Here is an 18839-nt window from a genome sequence, read left to right as displayed (position 1 = left end):
TAAAACCAGATAACAAGCTAATCCTTTTACTGGGAATTGAACTCATGGCCTCACATTTGCTAGGCAAGTGTTCATATAATGTCTTAGGCTGACTTTGCCTGGACAGACAGCAAACCAAGATCCTGCTACCTCGACTTCCTGAGTGGCTGTAAAGACGGCATTCTCCACAATACACAGCCCTTGGAGGTCACCTTTCATTTCCATTTTTGTCTGGCTTTCCCTCACTCCTTCTTTCCAGGATGTTTGTGATCTGCTCTGGGACTCAGTCACAGGTAGATCCCACTACAGTCCCCTCCTCACCTCCCTGGGGGCAGAGAATGCATCTCCTGCATGGTGAGTACAAAATAGGGCCAGGGACATATAATGGGACTGCCATAAAGATTCTTATCTTCCCACTTTCTTGAAGTCTTGACTTTTTTAATAAATACTTTTACAACTGGTCTTCTACATCATTCCAAGACAAACCTCATTGGAGTACAATTAGCCTACTGCTGTGGACTACCTTCCCTAAGAGACAATTCCTCCAAAAGAGTTTATAAAACAAACACTCTGAATGCATCGAGTTCTGCTTTCTTCTCAGTTATCACCCTCCTGTTAAGAAACACAATTTCAGGGCTTTACTTGCCCTGGGATCCTACTTTATATTCACTTTAGGAAACACAGCTTGGGGATGTGGGGGGGGGGAAGGGGGAGGGAAGAAGTAGTTGGGGAGGTGGAGAGGGAAGAGTTGGTAGGGGAAAAACAAAGGAGGCAACAATGCTCCTTGGGAAAGGTACTCATTCCCTTGCTCATGTAACTGTAACCCATCTGTACAGTATTTTTACAATAAAAAATATTTTAAAAAATGACCCAGAACCATGCTGACTTGGGATGTGTGATACCATTACATGCTATTAATACTATTTTTCTTTTTTTATGATCTTCAAATAGTTGTACAAAGGATTTGCCAGTTCACAAAGCAGTTTATGAATACAATGCATGTTGATCAACATCAGCCCTTTCAACATTCACCACATACTACTACTTATCTTTTCATGTGGTCCACATTCTCAGACTGACTCCCTGACCAGTGGCCTTGTCTTTTCCATTGGCCTCTGCGTCTACCACACATACCCAGTAGAAAGGCAAAAAGTCCTCTTGATACCCAAATTCTGTGCTCTCAACAATGACCCATCCTAGATACAAACACAGTTTAACACATTACCCAACTTTTAGGGAAGGAGAGATGAAAAGATTGGCTTTCCTCTTTCTTTCGGGTTTATTCCTGACACTTCAGCAAACAAACCACAAGCAGTTTCCAAACAGCCTTTCTCTTCTCTTGGCCACTCTCTTTTCCTTACCCCACAAAGAATACCCAGTTTAGTAATAGCACCATTTTACAGGCAGCATTGTCAGGATTTAATTAGTTAGGGCCTGCCTAGTCTGAGACCCACTGTGGATAATTTCACTGTATGACCCTCTGTTTATTTGCACTTTGGGATCAGAAAATAAGCAGTTAAGAGATGTTTGCCCTTGAAAACATGTTAGGGAATTAACTGCTGGTTCGAGATGTTATCTGCCAAATTTGAGCCCCAAACACACTTTATACCTGAATTAAGTCTCTGAAAACAGGGATTTGATAACTGAAGCTGCGGCCTGATGCTATCTGTGAAATATGCAGACAAGCCCTGCTATTGTAGCTGGAAACACGGACAGGGTACTGAGCAGGCTCAGAACACGGAACAGCAGAGAATTTTAGGAAACATTTATTTAGGTCTATCTCATGCACATGCCCTTAGCAGTATGAAATAGTTGTGTGGAGTCATTTCCATTTTTTTAACTCCTCCTTTGGGCCTGGACTGTTATACACACACACACACACACACACACACACACACACACACACACACACACACACATCTTCATCTGAAAATCATACCATTCAAAAATAAAATTCAGAAATCTATTCATCAAAACAGCAACACAGAGCTGTGATAGATGAAGGAAGCCAAAGGCCTTTATTTCAGTTACAAACTTGAATGCTAGGATTTTATTTTTATTTTTTTATAATGCGTGGTTTTCTTTTCTCATAGCTCCCCCTTCCCTGAAACTAAATTATATCTTAGGCTTTTGAAATAGCTTCAAAGCTCAAGCCTGCCTTCTTTAAAAATAACTCCATCATCTCCGAAGGTGGGGCATCAGAGTTTATTTTGGGTTTTGAGGTAGGACACACCTCTGCACCACCACGGAGGAAGACATCCAACTGACGTTGCAAGTTTGTTCCGTTCTTTTCTTTTCTTTTCTTTTTTTCTGTAGATCAGCTGCAGTCTGTTATTAGCATTATTTTTATCCTTAAGTGGTTGTACAAAGGAGTTACCATGCAGTATATCAGTTAATGAAGGTAACGCTTCTTGATTGATGTCCCGCTTTCTCATCCGTTTTTTCCCCCTCTTTATTACTATCTTTAAGTAGCTGTTGTGCTCCCACAGTAGTCTACTAGGACTCTAGGCTCCACTCCCCATCCATCCCTAGCATGAGAACTTGAGGAGAATAGCCACTTCAGTCCTAAAGACCATGTTGACTTCCAGCCTAAGCAGTCTCCACCTCTGTGTGTGTCCATTAGTCTGAGTGCTTTCTGCTTCCTGAATGACATCTTGGTGGTAGACACTTGCCTCTCTCTTGGGACCATTTAGCAGGTTGGTCGTCTCTTGCCTCGTTCCCTGCCCCTAAGTGCTCCTCTCTGCTGGCCTCCCTGCTGCCCACTGGAATGTATTTTGTGAGCCAGGCTAGCAGAAACTCCAGCTGCCACCTCAGCCGGGCTGCTGGCCAGAGAGACCGAAGCAGAGCCCAGCTGACACCAGGTTTTCTTGGTAACAACTTCACACAGAGGGGAGGCTGGTAACCACCAGCCTCGAAATGAGACCATCCACACAAACAAACAAATAAAAAATGCCAAATACAAACACAAATGAAAGAAACCACATGCACTCAGAAAGATACAAAGCCCAGATTCAAGCATGCTGTTGTCTGGGGCATTCATGAGCCGTGAGCCTGGTGTCCCTGAGAGCTGCTGGGGTGGTTGGTGGTTTGGAGATTCCTGTGGTTTGAACACACACCCTCCTCATCACCAAGACGGGCCTGGAAAAAAATGATCATCCTGCAGGCCTCTGATTTATTTCCTGATAAAATAACCTTTATTCTCCCAGGCTAAACTTGCCATCTTACTTTCTGAGAGCCAGTCTTTCTTCTTGCCCACCAAAGTCTTTCTCAAATTAGATCATACTGTCCGGGGCCCTGGAGTTTCCACCACCCCACCAACCCCGCCAACATTACCATGTGGACATGGAGAATCATAGATTTTTTTTTTAAGTGGAAGGCATTAGTTGTTATGTAGAGCCAACACAAGAATCTTGTCTGTGTTTGGTAAATGATACCTTTTGATATGACATCTCTCTTCTGTGTGTCTCCCCACCCAGCTTTATTTTCTCCTGCTCAACATTTCATGCTTCACCGGAAGATTCTCCTGAATTATCCGAAGCTTCAGAAGACCTGCATTGGCTCCACCTCATGCTCCATTCCTGCTCTCTGTCATGTGGACACCCTTCTTGAAATGAATGCTGCTTACTTTCTCGTATTAGATGTATTCTGTGTTTCACTGAGGGGCAGAGATGAAAATTCGCTTGAACAGTGAAAACATGTCTCTTCTTGGCTCTGCCCATTTCCTTAAGAGTTATATGTGCTGCTATCAGGTAAGATGTGTGCAAAACTCCACCATGTTAATGGTGCAAAATTAGCACTTAAAATGCCAACAACACCCTCTCTCTAATTAGTTATGATAGACAGACAATAGCCTGTCTATCAGCTCCTAGGGAAAATGCTATTTTTAATCTCCTAGGACCTCCAAGCAAGGGTAAACTTGGTACTGGAAGGCTCTTCATTTGCTGAATATTTACGCAATATGGTACTCATGGTTGGGAAACCTTGGATACAGCTACACTGCACTAGAAGGGAGGAAATATATCTAGAACTAGGGTGTGTGGCATGAGAAAGGATATACACTGGTGGTTCAGCCAGAGAGATAGGGAGAGGTGCCATATTGAATGTACAAAGTTCAATTCCCCATCCCTAACCTCAATCTCTGCTTCTCCCCCTTACTCATGAGTTCCACAGCAAGACTGATCTAATGTTCTTGGAGGAGGTGGGTTGCTTGGATGAAAGTGGAAGCAGTATGTATGTGCAAGGTGATAATAGGGTCAACAGACGGATTTGCTCCTCAATGCTGTCTCCACTGTTTCCTGTCTCTGCTCTCTCACTCCCTGTATAGCCCCTTCCCAGCCCTCTGTCTTTCTCTTTGCTAACTTGGGATGTGTGATGCCATCACAGATAGGATCAGTCATTTTTTTGGTAGGTCATGGGGCTTGAAACCAGGGCCTGGGCACTGTTACTGAGCTTGTTCACTCAAGGCTAGTGCTCTACCACTTTGAGCCACAGCTCCATTTTCAGTTTCAAGTGGTTAATTGGAGATAAGAGTCTCACACACTTTCTTGCTTGGGCTGGCTTCAAACTGTGATCCTCAAATCTCAAACTCCTAAGTAGCTAGGATTACAGGCATGAGCCATCAGCTCTCAGTTTGAAATGATCAGTCTTGAAAACCAGAAATTTCAACTACCTGAGATTTCAGCTTGACCCCACCTTGGAGAATTTATTTAATCTCTCTGTTTCTCAATATTTCATATGTCCATCTGTGAAGTAGGGTAAACATAATAACAATTTCATTGGACTCCTAAAGACGTTGGAGCAGTGCTAGAATTTAAATTTGCAGCTTGGCAAATCATTACAATAGAGAAAACTGAAACTAAGAAACTAATGAAGAAAGGTAACCACACTGCTTCAGGCCCTTAGTTTGCCTTCTTGAGTCTTCTGTTATCCATGACTTCTTCCCCAAGAGGCCTCAGCAGTCACAGAGAGAGAGCCAATCTCATCTCCAGATCTATCAGGTACCTAAAGAGAGGACCTCAGAGACCAGCCTTGCTCTCCTCCCCTTGTTTTGCTCTACCTTCTGTACTTGGAATACCATTTTGTTGGCAAAGCACACTAGCTCTGGGGCACTGTTTCTGAGCCTTCCTCATAGTGGTCCATGATTGTTTTGGATGCAAATAGCAAAACTCACCCTACACCATCTTTTGTATAGAAGTTTGCTAAAAGAATGCTCAGTAACCCACCCTCACCCCCCCAACCAATACCCAGTCTGATGCCTGTAGAGCTAATTATGAGGTCCTGTGATTATTTGTCATATATTCATCCTCTGTGCCAAACTGTGGTCTTGCTGAAAGCAAATGCAAGATTTTATGTTTCTTGATATCCCTCTCACAGTGTCCAATCACTAATGATGTTTCATACATGGCATTAGGTTTAATCAAATTGAATTGATATTGTCTAGATGTAACCACTCTAAGAAGTCTGCTCATTTCTTTTGTGCTGGTGTTTCTCCCCACTGCACACCTATGTGTGATCTAAAGAACCTGCATCTGAGTAAATTGTACTTGCAAGTAGTTCTTCTTGCTCAGTCCCATTCCTCCATTGGACCAGCACTGACTCTGTCTACTGTGTAGCAGCTATCATGTTAAGAGTATAGGGTAGGCTCCAGCTTCAAAGAACTAAAATACAACAACATCCCTAAACCACATTCAGAAAAAAATAATAAAACATGAAAAAATAGAGAAGGATTACACCATACATGAAATGCAGACAATTAAAACCATCCAGAGTAAAGTGTCCAGGAATTCTTCCCAAGGGAAAGGGTGAATGATGACATGAAAGAACATAAGTATTCTCTAAATTCTAGAAGAATGGCATTGTCCTTACTATCTTACTCCATTTTATGTTTCCGTAAGAGGAAACTAGAAACTCAGTAATTTAAACCATAGAAGTTTGCTTAGTTCGGGGTTGGGAAGGTGGCTCAGTGGTAGAGCGCTTGCCTTGCATGCATGAGGCCCTAGGTTCGATTCCTTAGCACCACATAAGCAAAAGAAAAAATAGCCGGAAGTGGCGCTGTGGCTCAAGTGGTAGAGAGCTAGCCTTAGCTGAAGAGCTGAGGGACAGCGCCCAGGCCCAGAGTTCAGGCCCCATGACTGGACCCAAAAAAAAAAAAAGTTTGTTTGGCTCACAGTTCTGGCAGCTGGGAGAGCCCGTATCAAGATTCTGGTCTCATAGGGTAACAGGAGACATCACACTGTAAGAGAACACAGAGCATTCAGATTCTAATTCTCCTCATTTAAACCACTAGGGGCCATCTGAGGAGCTCCACTCTTCACCATCTCCCCTAATCCCAATTTTCCCCCAAGAGTTCCAACTCCAAAGACCATTTTAAGAAAATGAACTTAGGGATCCGTTTTCCAATCTGTGAACTTCTGAGAAACGCATTCAGACCACAGTATTTATCTAGAAAATGTTTGGACCATATGATTGACTTGTCTCTGTTCCATATCTTCTTTGTCTCCTGTGAAATTTTGAAAGACATTTTCTGTTAATGTTGGACATATCTCTGACAAACTCTCTTGTGTATGTTAATGAGCTAGAAGGACATGGTAAGTAAAGAAATTGTGGGTTGGTGTTATTTGTTGCTGTTGATGATCATGATGTTAACACCATCACAGCACACAGCCAGTATAAATTAAAAGTAGGAACAAATGTTCAGGAAAAGAAAAGGGGCCTTTCTATCACATTTAAGGGAGGGGGGAGGGAGGGAGGAAGGGAGAGAGGGAGGGGAAGAGAGAGATATGGCAGTCCAAGCTGCCCCAGATGAAAGGAAACAATGAATGACAGTAAACACTAAAGATGAATGACAAATCAAGAAGGAAGAGAATGGAAGAGCGCTAGCCTTGAGCTGAAAAGCGGAGGGACAGTACCCAGGCCCAGAGTTCAAGCTCCAAGGCTAACCAAAAAATAAATAAATAAACAAAGGGATTATGTTTGAAGGAGGGTGGAGGGAGAGGGTGGCTTTTCTGCATTATTCAAATCTTCATGCCCCAACAAGGGTCATGATGTCCCTAAGAGAGCTTGAATGTGAATATGGTTGGGAATTTCTAAGGAAAGCAGGACTAGACCCAGAACCTGGGCCACTGGGTAAATGTGATTTTGAAAGTAGGCATCACAGTGCTCATTTGAACCAAAGCCATATCTTAAGTTAGATCTACTTTGGTGTGTTTCATCAGGTGGACCCATTTTTTTCTAAGATAATGGAAAAGAACCTTCTAGAAAATAATTCATGGTAGGGGAAGGAGTCAGGCTGCAAAGTATGACCCAATGAAAGTGCTTTGATTATTAAAAAAGAATGAGTGAGTGCCAGGTGGTGACCTACCACTTAGTCAATCCCGTACATTAATAGAAAGGTCAACAGGGACAACATCAATTTGGAATCTGTCTTCTTTAGGGAAAAAGTAGGATCCAGGCAAATAAGGCTGAAGTATGGCTAAATGTTTGCTTGCTTGCTTGTTTGCTTACTTGTTTTTAATGACCCCCGCCCGCCCCCCTCCCCCCGCCACTGAGCTTGAACTGCATACCACTAAAAAGGCAAGTAATATAAATCTGAGCACTGAGGGTAATTGAAAAGAACGAGCTTGCTGGGTATAGTGGCCCACACCTGTAGTCCTAGTTTCTCAGGAAGTAGAGATAGGAGAATTAGGCAAAAGTAATCTGAAACTGTCTCTGAAAAACAATTTTAAAAAGCAAAAAAGGAATAAAGGCTTGGCTGTAGTGGTAGAGAGCTTGCAAGCTCCAGTCTCTAGTACTATGAAAGAAAAGAAAAACCAGAGTACACAGTACTAATTTGTGCTAGCTTCATAATTTTGTAAAGAATGGCAGAAAAATAAAATACTACTGGAATTAATCTAGTTCTTATGGGCTTTTCCCCCCACATGTTTGTAATGTTTTCTTTTTCACCAATTTCCTTCTGATAGAAAAAATGTCCTAGGCCCACATTTATGGTTTCTTTCCAAACTCCAGCACTAAGCAGAGATTTTGCTAATTATTTTTGCACGGTGCAATATGACACATGAGCAGCTGAGTTACTCTTTGCTCCCTTTTAGAAATGAGGCCCATTTATAGGTCTACTCTTCTCCACCCCGTGTCCTAGAAAGCACAGGAACTCAGTCATACTCAACAGCATTAGGTGAGACTGACATTTGTCAGATACACCTTAATGCCGTGTCTGCTATATTTCTTTAAAGCCAATACTTTTAAGTGACTGCAGTGGAAAGTTGCTAGCAGTCCAGTTATACCTATGGAATTAGATTTAATGACCTTCGGATTCTTTCCAGTTCTGCAATGTGTTTATTCTGAGAGCTTTTATAACTTCTGATAAGATATGGAGCCGTCTCAGAGGGATTCTGAACCACTTATAAATTTGTGTTGCACACGCTAGGCCAAAGAATATGGGCATTCTTATCAATAAGTAATGTGTGAGCAAATGGTGGAGTTTTTCTTGAGGTATGTTAGAAGGAATCAAAAAGTCTTACGAGCACACGTATCCTTTGGCATAGCAACATCTCCTCCAGAAATACACCTAAACAAATATTTGAAAATGTGCACTAACATTTTCACATGATAATTTTAAACAATTTTTAGAAACAGGAAAATGGAATCCCCAATGATAGGTTTAATCAGTTATGTGCTAGAAGACTGGTCAGTCACCAAAATTTGAGTATTTATTGGATTCAAACCAGATTAGAAAAGCACTGCAATCATCTGATCTCATACCACATATACATATACACATATATGTTTTTGACAAAATTATACCAAAATATTCATTGCTATACATTATTACTTCTGCGGATGGAATGAAAGATGATCTTTAGTTTCATCCCTTTACGTTCCTTTTCTAACTTTCTTCTGTGGATAAAAATCGGTATTTGCCAGAATAGTTTCAAATATCTAAAAAATGTATTAATACATAAAACTTTGTAACACTATGCATATATATATTAATATATACAAAAATTTTGTAATAATACATATATAGAGAGAGACATATAAAGAAAGTAAAGGAGTAACATTGTCCAAAAAGAATTGTACTCATTTCCTGACTTATGAAATACTAACCCCTCTGTACAACACCTTAATAATAACAATATAATTATATTTTAAAATAACTTTAAAAAGTTATTATTGTATTCCATATTATTTTTTCCAACTGCCCACTATTCACCAAGCCTTGTAAAATATGTAAAACTTTTTACAACACTCTTATTCTTAACTACTTCATTGTTTCCTTAGTAACATATAAACAAAAGAAGCCTACTCCGATCATGAAAATCAACGGAAAAGTTGAAAAGCTTATTGAAAGCCACATAATGAATTCAAAATAGTAGCCAGGATATGAACCTCAGGTTCTCAAAGCTGAACCTAAAAAAGAAAAACAAATAGAAGCTTTTCTCCTACTAGCCCTAGTTTCTGTTGATGGTCTGTGGGAACAGAAATGTCCCTTGGTGTGGCAGTGTGAAGAAACCATTGTCCCCAGCCCTCTGCAGCTGCTTGGTCAGGAAGCAGAGTCTACTTTCTCCCACTGCTTTTTGATGGAGTAGGACTTGATGGTGACAATCCTGGCCCTAGTCCTCAGGAGACTTTGTGACTTTCACTCTTCTGGAACCTTGTCTACTGCAGGAATAAGCCTGGACTAACCCAGCTAGAGAATAAGAAGCTTGAGAAGAAAGGCTCCAGGACATCCCATCATCAGACCAGCAATATTAATAATAATAATAAAGGTAATCCCACTCGCTGCCCACAGACATAAACCTGAGCTGAGCTGAGCATGACCTAGGCTGCATCAGCAAAGTCACCTGGGGAGTGGTGGAGTGTTAACAGAGCAAACTAAATGTTTGCTGTTTCAAGCCAGTTTCAGGGTGATTTGTCATGCAGCAAAAGCTAACTGATACATACTCCTGGGCTCAGCTAAATCTCTCCATTGCTAACATGAGGTAACCCATGAGATGAATGAAATACTCCGGGGAGATAATCAAATTCTAACCACCACCTTGCCTATGTCATGGTTATGAATGCTTCAGAAAGATAAGGTTAATGCAGTTCACAGAAAGAGAGAAAGGGTAGAAAGAGAGAAACTGGCAAAGCACAGACAGTGAATGGGCTTCAGGTCAATATGAACTCCACATCTTTCTGCCAACTCAGTAGTTTGGCTGTGAAAGAAAGAGAAAATACCACGTTCTGTCCTGCCCTGCTTCTAGCGCAGGCAATGCCAGGATTTCCCAAACTCACAGACCACCTGGAAGCTAGGACCCCAAACACCCTCCAAAAGTGGAAATAGCCACTTTTGCTGCTTGACTCTCTCTCTCTCTCTCTCTCTCACTTCTCATCCGCTCTTTTCTCTTCTTGTCCCTTCTCCCCTTCAGCTCCTATCTCCTTCCTTCGCTTCTCTTCCCAGCTCTCTTTCTGTGTCTAGCAGAGGCCACAGACCCACGTCATTCTTCATTCTGTGACCACCTCCTTTGCACCTCAAAGGGTCAGACAGACAGAAAAGCTCATCAAAAAGCACCACCTAAACCAAGCCTCAAAATGGCTCTAACAACTAATCATAATGTACTGTACTTCAAAGTGCTGTGTCCCAAACATTAGCCAATTAATCCTCACAGCCACTGGGTGTGTTAATTAGGCCTCATTATTCATGAGTTATACACCAGGAAAACAAAGCCAGAAGGAGTAGCTGTTGCATCCAGGGCTCAGAAGTAGAGGAGAACCTGGCCTCCTGGCACTGGGACCAACCAGCCCTGCATGGCCCAGAAGCCACACTCTTCTCCACTCCCAGTGGGAGTGGGGCCCAGGGGCCCCAAGCCAATGGGTGGCTCAGGCTTTTCCTTTTCCATTCTCCACAGGTGTGTTTTACCACAGCCTAACTAGCAGCTACTATTTATTCTCTGGGATTTTCTAAAACTGTGCTTTTGCAGGCCCTCAAGCCAGAGGCTTTCCCAGCATCAGTCTTTATTAAAGTGAGCCACAGAACCGTACTGAAAAAAATCACGAGCATTTTGAAACAGACTGAGTCCTTTATGGCTGAAATAATCTAATAGACAAGCTGTTGTTAATTTACAACCTTAATTTTCAGACACACTTCTTGAGTCAAAAGTACTTCCTGCTCTGTAATTCCTGTAGGGATACAGGTGGCCTAGGAACTAAGTAGACATCTACTGTACATTAAAATGTATTTCTAACTTAAACATTTCTGAAATCTCAAGTTTATGTCTAGACTATTTTAATCAGCTAAATGTCATAATAAGCCATATGTTGGTCTTGATCAGTTACATACACCAGCCCTACTCATAAAGTATCAAAAGGTGTTTTTAGAAAGAAGGCTGAGTTTGTTTTACCAAGAAAATGGTATTTCAGTCTATCATATCAGACATGCTGGAGAGCAGAAGGGACCTTATGTAGCTGGTAGAAAATAGATGTTGCTCCCTTTGTTCCTCTTCTACCACACCATCCATACCAAGTTCAAACTTCAGAATGTAAAGCAATAAACTTCAAATTGGTCTAAGGAATCACATAAGCACTCTCTTGGAAATATCAACAGTGCAGCAAGCAAGACAGTGTGTTGTAGCAGGTAAGTTATTGCTGATCCTGCTGCCCTTATTTTGACAGTGGCTCCCTGTTTCCAGTTCATTCATTCCTACCAGAGTTGACCTGCACTTCTCAGCCTCATAAAGAGCCAGTGATTCACTGAACCATAAGGGGGAAGACACAGGCATTTGTTAAGTATCTGTCATACATAGCAAAGGAGTTGTATTAGGACCTACAGCCATGCTGATGAACAAGAGGATCCTGACACCTGCTTGCACAGAGCTTGCAGTAGTGTTTGAGAAAGACATTAAACAAATGGTCACAGAAATGCATTTTCCTGAGAGCACTGAAGAGAAAATATCAGACACTATAAGGGACATATACGTATGAAGGGACATACAAGGTTTCACCAAGACAATAGCATAACGCTAATGGCATTGACCTTAGAAATGAGACAATAAGTTGGTGAAAAAAAGGATGGACTTGGAGCTGGGGTATGGATGCTGGACAAAAAGAAAGGAAGAAAGGGAGGGAGAATGAGAAGATGGAAGGAAGTGAAGGATGGAAGAAAGAAGGAAGAGTACAAGGTAAAAAAAGAGGAGGAGAAAGAGGGTAAGGCGGTAGCAAGAAGATGAGGAGAAAAGATGATAGATGGGGAGAAGAGAGGAAGATAACAAACAGGAAAGGGAGGAGAAATGGAGAGGAGGGAAGGAGGGAGAGAGCAAGGAAGGAACTCAAATCTGTTCACTTCAGAATTTTATGACAAGCTAGGAAGCATCAGAAATTATCTAAAGCAAGTTTGTTTCCAGTTCTAGAGGAGCATAATTGAAAGAGCACTTGTTAATCAAATTGTAAAATACAAGCTTTCTTATCAGCCTAAAGGGCTCTTAACCCAAACTACAGTGAAGGGGGAAACACACAAAATGGTACTTCAAGGGAAATAAGTAAATTGGGTTTTAGTGTTGGCACTTGATAAAACTTTATGAAGTGTGGATTATGAATAAGAATTCTTGAATGGTTGGGAAGATGAAAATGGCCATAAAGCTTGTTCATGCCAAGCCTGGATAGAAACACAAGGAGAGTTTGTCTCTCGCGATACCATACAGCCACATAATTGCTCTCATTTGGCACAATCTAAGAGCAGGAAATTCTTTTGGATGATCACATTTTTCAATAATGTTTTCACTGGATATGTTCTGGAGGCAAGCTCTGCCTTCCCTAACTGGAATGAACGCATCTTGAGGAGAAGAACATGTGACAGTTCTGTGTGTGTGTGTGTGTGTGTGTGTGCGTGAGTGTGTGTGTGTGTGTGTGTGTGTGTGTCTGTCTGTCTGTCTGTCATGTCTGCAAATGGCATTAAGATACATCTTCCACCTACTTCTACTTTAGCTTGTTCAGACACTGGGAGAGGTTGGGTGCTATTCATCAATTCTTTCTAGCTCTTCTTTCCAAGATTGAGGATGTGGTAGCACTTTCCACCTGTCTTAATGAAATCTCAATAAAGCAGTATAAATCATTTCCAGGAAGAAACATCAGTGACTGTGTACCAAGTATGTAAGTGCTTACCAAGATGGAACTCTGTCCTTTTGCGACCCTAGTAACCACAGGACAACCTGCTGGCCTCCACAGCATATGCAGCATAGAAATGGAATATGTTCAGTTGGGCAACTGAGATACTCTTCAATTGTTCTCTGACCTAACCTAGTCTAGATCCACAAGACTCTGCATATGAAAGAAAACACGTTTGTCTTTACGAGTCTCACTTATTTCACTTAGTATGATCATCTCCAGTTGTATCCATTTTTCCACAAATGACAGTTTCATTCTTCTTTATTGCTGAATAAGACGAATTACATTTTCTTTTTTTTTTAATCTAGCTATTTATGTATATCTAAGCTAATTCTAAAGCTTAGCTCTTGTGACCTGTGCAGCTATAAACATAGGTACTGGTATCTCTATTATATGTTGACCTACATTCCTCTGTATACATGCCCAGAAGTGGTTAGAGCAGGATCATGTTTGGTGGCTGTGGTATTTGTGTTTTGTTTGTTTGTTTGTTTGTTTTAAGGACCATCCATATAGATTCACATAGTGGCCAACCTTCCATTTCCACAATGTTTAAGGGTTCTTTTTTCCCCACAGCTTCGCCAGCATGGCTGTTTGTTTCCTGACAATAGCCATTCTGACTAGATGGAGAAGGAATCCCAATGTCATTGTGATTTACCCTGATATAATCTTTCTTTCTTTTTTTGGGGGGGGGGTCCGGTCATGGGGCCTGAACTCTGGGCCTGGGCGCTGTCTCTCAGCTCTTTAGTTCAAGGCTAGCGCTCTACCACTTGAGCCACAGTGCCACTTCCGGCTTTTTTTTTTCTTTTTGCTTATGTGGTGCTGAGGAATTGAACCCAGGGCCTCTGTCATGCAAGGCAAGCGCTCTACCACTGAGCCACCTTCCCAGCCCGTGATATAATCTTTCGAGACCACGATTGTGCATCTTGTCATCATGAAACAGAACATGGTTCTGTGGCCTATGACTCTACTTCTATACATCAGTCCACTCACTCCAACTGCTATAAAAAGTGATGATTCCGTCTTAGTAAGAATTCTTCCCAGTTTGCAAGCAGTTACCTTCTCACTGTGCCCTTGTGTAGTTGATAGACAAAGACCTCCTGGGACTTCACTCCCAACACTAACCTAACCCCAATGTCCTCAAGCACCAACTCCATCACACTGGGTGCTAGGGCCTGAAACCATGAATTTTCAGGGGACACAAACATTGGCTCCATAATACTCTATAAAGAGAGAAAAGCTCAATGGTGCCTTAATTATGACCTTCAACACTTGGGAAATCATCTGTGTGGAAGCAGTCCATGTGAATGTTACTTCTTCTTTAACGCTATTCTAGTAACAAAAATGAAATGTGGAAAACTACAAACTAAAGATATACAATATTACCCAAATAAGAGAAAGTCTCTTAAGTAGCAAAGGAATGAAATGAAAGTATACTGTGGCGGGGTGTCGGTGGAAGGTGTCATTGTGAGTGAGAACCCACATTTTATAGTCAGCTAGGAATGGGCCTGCTTCCTAGCTCTGCTCTTTCCTATCCATCTGATAATGAATTTGGAGAAAATTCATTGGCCATCCAAAACCTGTTTTTCTGCCTGTGAAATGGGGCTAATCATGTTACCTACCTCCCCCGTAGGGTTGTGGTGATGACGCCTAGAAAGACCTTAGCACCGTGACCGGCCTGAGTAATTGCTCAATAACCATTCATTAAGTGGAAGTGTGGGTGGGGGAATCGTGTGCAAGTGAGCCCTGGGGAGGGATGGGAATTATTCACAGAAGATGGCAGGGCTTTATCTGAACACAGAATCCTAGAATCAGATTCTACAGGGGAAGACAGGCATTCAGTGGGCGGTTGGAGTCCCAGGCTGCAGTTTGGAGATCTGTAAATAGATGTGTCTGGATAGAACGGACCACAGGTTAGAGAAGCATGGAAAGAGAGGATAGAGAGTAGGTTGGACTTGAGCTCCTCATGTCCTTAGAAGCCAGACCAACTTTGGGGTTGTTCCACACTCTACCTAACTGGGAAGAACAGAGCACCTTGTCTTCAGAGCTTGTGAAAAATGGTTTAACTCAAAGTGTATTTTCCTACTAAACCCACATAAAATAATGAAAAAAAAACACATCTGTTTTTCCCTTCATTGTTCAGGAGCAAATCCAGTTTGATTTTATATTCAGAAACTTGTTCTGCTCTAATGTAAAAAAAAAATACATAATGGGACTCAAGTGGTTCATAAAACTATTTCAAAGGAATTTTAATTTTAAAAATGTCTGATGAAGCCCCTCCTTAACCCCTCAGGCTCCAAAGGTAAGTGAATTCTTGGCTTTTTCTTCCATTTTTCTTTCTCTCTGATAAAAGCTTTCCTAAAAGAATAAATATTATTAGCATTATGCTAATTTAATCTAATTAGTATGGCCATTCCAAGTTAGCAAAACTTCTGGATTGTTCAGTATGTTCAATGTTCTTTTGGTACTTTTATGGAACAATAGGAATCAGAGAGTGGCAAAGAGTTTGCCAGGTTGGCATCTTTTTTTAATTAAGCTTTTTTATTAGCATACATTACTTATACAAGGGGGGGTTCCTCTGTGACATTTCCCTATACACATACTATGTAATGCAGACAATCAAACTCGACCCTTACATCATTCTCTTTTATCCCCTCCCCCTCCTTTCTTAAAACAATTTTAACAGTTTCATTGTTCTATTTTCATATATGCATATGAAGTCAGTTAGGCATCTTAATGAACAGATAGATAACCACTGGTATTTGTGCCTTTAATGAGGTCAATGGAAATGTGTTCTGCTAAAATGTTCAAAGAACAATGGGAAGGTTGCCACCCATCCTACTAGTGTTAGGCACAAATGGGATGAATTACATTCTGTCCTCTGGCAGTTCATATCTAATTTAAGCAATAATGTTTAAGTAATAATAACTGCAACATTCTATAGTAAAAGTAAAACAAGAATCATCACAGAGCAGTTAAAACAGTTTCCTTGGCTCTTTGTTCATTTGTTTAATAAACCCTATTTCTAAAGATAGTCAAAGGTGATTCTATCCAGTCCACCTTAGATTTTTATTCCAGTTCTATCAGTTCCAAATTAGTAGATTTCCAATGTGTGATCTTGATGCATGAATGATACTGAACCCTCATTCTAAAATCTTACCAACAGGAATATCTCTTGGTCCAACTGTCTTTTTTTTCTCACTTATACTTGAAAAAGTGTTAATACTAGGTTGCAAATTTCTTCATGATAAGCATTGCAATGGTAGTGTTTGTCTGCTTGCTTGCTTGTAACTGGCCTCTTGAGTGCCAGGATTACATAAGTATATAACCATGCCTGGAAGTGTTAATCATTTTGGATTCCTTAGAAAATAAAAGAAATGAATTGAGGATAAGAAAGGAATGAAATGAATGAGTAAGTGATTATTTGATGGAAAAGCCTTATGTCCAGAGAATAATGTCTTTGAGAAAAATCATGCATAAAAACCCAAGTCATAACCATAATAGATACCAGTTTCTATGTGCTTACTGCACTATGTATTAAACCTGATTCTAAGCACTTATTTGTATTAGCTCCTTTAAGCTTCATTGCACAGGAAATTATGTTCATTTACAGTCAGGAAAATGGACCTAGAAAAACTAGATATGAAAGGCTGCATAACACCCCACCAGGGCATTAGAAACCCCTCACCTAGAATTGCATGCTATTTGGGGTTTGCATATTCTGAGGGGAGGTCTTCTTTTATTTGGATTCCAAAGTAACCTTTCATCTCCCTTCTTCCAAAGGTTATTCACACATTTCCATCTCAACTTAGATCTTAGCATCCGGTGAATGAAACAGTCTTCACACTGGACTGACTATAAATTCTGGTATTACTGATGTAAAATTGAGTTTTCCACACTCCAACTTAATTTCCCCCATATTTTCAACCATGATAATAATAACAATAATAGCACTAGTTATCCTTGTGCATCTTTGTCTTAGCACACTCCCCATCTCTTCCAGCAGACTGCTGCAAGAACTCTGGAAAGCTCTCTCTTCTACTTAGTGAACAAAGGTACTTAAGTACTTACTAGCACATTCATTCCATGAACACTCAACAGGGTTTAGAAAAAGGTGCCACAATCTTCCATGATCCCCTATTTTACAGATGAAGCAAATCTCAAAAAAATCGTAGTTTGCTCAAGGTCAATCAAGGATCTGTGACAGGGACATCATGAAACTATGAACTATGTACCCTAAGTCCTGGTTACAACTTCCCATTCCAGGCCCTGCGTTCTCAGGAGGGTAGCAGCACACTCTGGTTCTCTGCGGCCTCCGATAGGATGTCCAGTGCAGTATGAATGCATAGTCAATCTTCTGTGAATGTAAACTACATGAAAGTACACAGAGATGTGGAATAGGAAAGGGCACGAGAGTGTACAGCTCAAATGGCACACATCAAATGGCACAGCTGAGAAGTCCACGACCGGCAAGCCCTCTCTGAGAAGAGGAGAAAGGATCACACCTGGAGACCACAGGAACATCCTGTCCCAGTCTCCAGGCTGCCGCCTGCCTCCATCCAGCACTGGGGAGTCTTTCCCAAACCTCCAGCTCAGCTCAGTCCAGCCCAGCTCAGCTCGGCCCAGCTTAGTGCACTCTGTGGTTGATGACTCAGAACCGGTGCTGTTGTCTGAGGTATCATTTGTAAAGTGCTTTCTTGGAAGAGAAAATGTTTGGGACAGCTGGAAGGGGAGCTCCCGGCTGTAGCCACAAGGAGCCTTGTTGTGTGCTGTCTGAGAACACAGGCTTCTTATTTCGCTCCTCTTCTCCCCTGGCTGTGTTTATTTAAAGCTCCCACCACCATGATGGGGTGTGGGCCCAGGACTCCAGGCGGGGCCCCTGGAGCCGCCAGGGAGCAGGCCCAGCACTTACTGCAGGGACCGCAGTAGCCATGGGTCCAGGCCATGGGCCAGAACCAGGGAGCCCCGCCAGGATAGTGGGAGACATTGGGAAAGAGTTGTTATTGTGCTCTGGCGATCCTGTAATTATTGTGTTGGCTGTTATGATTTCTGTCTCTATTGCTATTTCACTTGGTAAATCTGTGCCCGCTTGTGTGTGTGTGTGTGTGTGTGTGTGTGTGTTAACACTATAGATAGTAAGGCCAGGTGTGGTGGCCCATGCACGCAATCCTAGCTACTCAGAAGGTCAAGATTGAGAGGATTATTACTGGAGGCCAGCCCTGGTGGAAGAAAAATTAGTGAGACCCCACCACCTCAACAACAACAACAAAAATCTAGGTATGATGATAAGCATCTATCATTCCCACTCCATGGCAGGCATTGGGAGAAGATCACCCAAGAAAGTCCCAATCTGAAAGATAACTCATCCAAAGCAAAGAAGGCTGTGGGTAATACTCCAGTGATGAGCACCTGCCTAGCAAGCCCAAGGCCCGGAATTCAAACCTCAGTATGGCCAGAAAAATGTTATTCATAATATATATATATATATATATATATATATATATTGTGTATAAGCTGGGTTTGTGTCTGAGTGTCTGTGTCTGTGTATAAAATGAGTTGACTTCTCCTAGTCTTAGAGAGGAAGACAATGGGGTTGGTTCCTCAAATAAGCTCAGAAAGAAAGGTAGCTGAAAGACAGCTAGACGTCTTTAGGGAAGACCTACACATTAGCCATCTAGTACTTCAAGGGATTATTTCTACTCTGCCTGTCCCTTTTGCTCAACAAG

The sequence above is a fragment of the Dipodomys ordii genome, unplaced genomic scaffold, assembly GCF_000151885.1.
Source record: "Dipodomys ordii isolate 6190 unplaced genomic scaffold, Dord_2.0 Scaffold151, whole genome shotgun sequence".
NCBI classification, from domain to species: Eukaryota; Metazoa; Chordata; class Mammalia; order Rodentia; family Heteromyidae; genus Dipodomys; species Dipodomys ordii.
The sequence above is the reverse complement of the archived record's forward strand: the minus strand, read 5'-3'. Positions refer to the sequence as shown.